Source organism: Limulus polyphemus, unplaced genomic scaffold (genome assembly GCF_000517525.1).
Source record: "Limulus polyphemus unplaced genomic scaffold, Limulus_polyphemus-2.1.2 Scaffold536, whole genome shotgun sequence".
Taxonomy (NCBI): Eukaryota; Metazoa; Arthropoda; class Merostomata; order Xiphosura; family Limulidae; genus Limulus; species Limulus polyphemus.
In genome coordinates, this window is record NW_013666146.1 from 353,810 (window position 1) to 357,074 (window position 3,265).

General features: G+C 35.1%; 1 pseudogene; it reads left to right on the forward strand.

Annotated features, from left to right (window-relative positions):
* LOC106458948 overlaps window positions 1–3,120 on the forward strand; it is a 16,513-nt pseudogene extending 13,393 nt beyond the window's left edge.
* The last annotated feature ends 145 nt before the right edge of the window (window positions 3,121–3,265 follow it).

The following is a 3,265-nucleotide window of genomic DNA, read 5'->3' on the forward strand; positions in this document are numbered from 1 at the left end:
ATACAAAAACATTACAGATAGAAAACTAGAGTTCTTAAAAAAAGGCTATTATTTTTTTCAATAAAGGGCAGCACTTTTAATATACAAAAACATTACAGATAGAAAACTAGAGTTCTTAAAAAAAGGCTATTATTTTTTTCAATAAAGGGCAGCACTTTTAATATACAAAAACATTACAGAGTATATTAGGAAAATTTGTGAAAATTTTTAGCCCTGTACATTGAATCATTTTGATGCAATGAGTTGCGTATGACTAAAGAGCACAATCCGAACACTTTTTTTCTCGTGCAACACTTCCCAGAAAAACTACATTTTTTGCAGTTTAATTTTACAATTATGTATGAATGCTACGATTACTAATCACTATCACAAACGCCCCCCCCCCCCCAGTGGCACAGCGGTATGTTATGAGCTACGAGTCTTTAAAAATAGGAGTTACATTCTGTTCTAATAGTAAACATCACTCGTATTTAGGGAGGAATCTATCTATAGGAACAGCAGTCTAGGTAGTATATTCATGACGTCAATATCTCTGTCACTATTATATCCCCCCCCCACGGCAAGTCTGCAGTCTTACGCCACTGAAAGTCGGGTTTCGAAACCCGTAGTGGGCAGAGCACAGATAGCCCATTGTATAGATTTGCGCTTGACAACAACCAAACCAATTTCACAGATATAAAACCTAAGATTTATAGTAATTACAGTAGCATCAGGAGTATAAAAAGCCCTGCTCGGTGGCATTAACCCCTAAACAATAATTAATAAGCACTGATGCTGAATACAGTTGTGAATATGTGATAATGTACAGTTCTTCTAGCGACGTAGATTAATACTTTATTTTAGTGTGACATTGACCAAAGACTTGTTGGTCTTAGTTAAACTTAGGAAAGTTCCAAGGAATTAGATAATACGTTACAGAATTATTTATACTTTTATTTATATTAATAGGCTTGGGTTTTAGCGTACCGGATTGTAAACCGAGGATTCATGGCTCGCGTCCCGTTGTCGCAAAAAATGTTGCGCTCTACGCTTTAGGACTGTGGGAAGATTGACAGACAAAAATCCACAATCAATTTAGAGAACTAGGAGTTAAGAGTTGGATCTGTCAACAAAGTTTATTACCTCAGTTCAAAATTAAAGACAATTTGCTCAGGTAGCCCTTGTGTATTTTTGAGCGATTATCTGAAACAAACAAGAAAAAATTAATTTACATTAATTAAAGATAACACATTAACTCTTCGAGTTGAAGCAAATATTTCTAAATGGTCTTTCGATTCAGGAGAGGTAGTACTTTAAATGTGTTGTTTTTGGAATTACTGAATCCTGACTGGATAAGAAGAGCACACTGATGCTCTTGATATAGGCTAAAAGCCTGTTAAGACTTTAAACCTCTTTTAAGTTTCGGGTTGTTTTGTTTATAAAGAAACAGAAGTTGTTTCTTTTTTAGAGCAAAGCTACTTTTAACTATCTGCAGTGTCCATCGCGGGGAATCGAACCTCGGAATTTAGCGTTGTAAGTCCGTAAAGTTACCGCTGTCCCACGGGGGGGGGGGGAGCCAAGAAACAGAGAGCATTGTTTATTGCTTTCCTAATTCACCAAACCCTAACCATCTGCCCATCGGCTTTCAGTGAGATATTTAATATTACCTCCATATTTATTCTAAATTTATTAAGTAATAAAAAGGTTTTGTGTGGAATATGTAAAATATAATGTAATATAACTTTCAGCTCGTACCTTAAATTATGAAAAAAAATAAATTAAACTGATTTATTACTAACCTAAAATGAAACCCTCTTCCAATTTAATTATTTCGTCAAATGATTACTAATTAAAGGTCCACTACATCTCTCTCTCTCTCTCTTCACTTACACTTGACAAAACGTAATTTGTTGGTTTCTGAGAGTATTTATTTTTAATCTTTTCATAAAGTGTAATCCTAATGTCAAAAAAAGATGTGTTAGAGAACGCTAAAATCCGGGGTTTCATTACCTGCTATGGACAGATCGCAGATAGCTTATTGTGTTGGTTTGTACTAAAACAAACATTGTTAATCAGATTACAAGCTGCGCGTTAGGTTGCTTGTGCTGTGTGCCCATCACCGAACCACCGAATTTTATTTGACCTGTTTATAAATGTATTTATTTTGCTGGTTCTTAATATGTTGTAAGTCTTTATAAATGTAAAATAAGAAAACATAAATATTTAGATACAATATTGTTTTTAACCAACCCAAGACTGTTATTTTAGGGACCATATTTTTCTTTTATTTATTTCAATATTACTATTTATAAAAAGTATTTGTAATAATATTTCCTTCAGGGAGATTCTGGAGGTCCACTCATGTTAAATGTGGACGGCTGTTACTTCTTGGTTGGCATTTCGTCGTTTCGGACACAAGTGCGCCGCACCTGGGTTCCCTGGTGTTTACACACGAGTGGTTGACTTCTTAGACTGGATCAAGAGTAACACAACTTAGCATTAGATGACACTTTACTATTACTGTCACAAAATACATGCTTTTTAAAGAGTGTTGTAAAAGCTATACAGATGATTATTGGCCAAAATAGAATCGTATTTTGTTTGATTATTATTTAGGTAAAAACTGATGTTTATCTTTTGCATTTCGATTTTTAAATAATGAAAAAAGATCTTTTTTTTTAGATAATACTTAACTGATTGAAAATATTTTATATTTTAGTTGGCTGTTTAAAGATTCAAAATAACACAATATCGTGTGTAGCAGTCAGAGAACAAAAAAAAAGCCACTGTAAACTGAATAGTTTGTTTGTTTGAAGTTAAACACAAAGCTACACAATGGGCTATCTGTGCTCTGCCCAACACGGGTATAGAAACCCGGTTTCTAGCGTAAACGGAATAGACTGTCAGATATTGGAGAAACAAGTTTCGACACATTCGTGTGTCCTCTTCAGTCTCACGTTGTCTCCTGTCATTTTTTTAAAAACAGTTGTAGGCTTTGAGCCAATATTTAATAACTGGAGTTAAAAACTTATCAGAATCATTGGTAAATGGCTTAAACCTGAGAAAATACAAGTATGTGTATTTTGTCAAACACAGAAATATTTAACATAAAATGTGGGCCCGGTATGGCCAGGTGGTTAGGGGCGCTCGACTCGTAATCTGAGGGTCCCTGGTTCGAATCCCCATCACACCAAACACGCTCGCTCTTTCAGCCGTGGGGACGTTATAATGTGACGGCCCATTCCACTATTCGTTGCTAAAAGAGTCGCCCAAGAGTTGGCGGTGG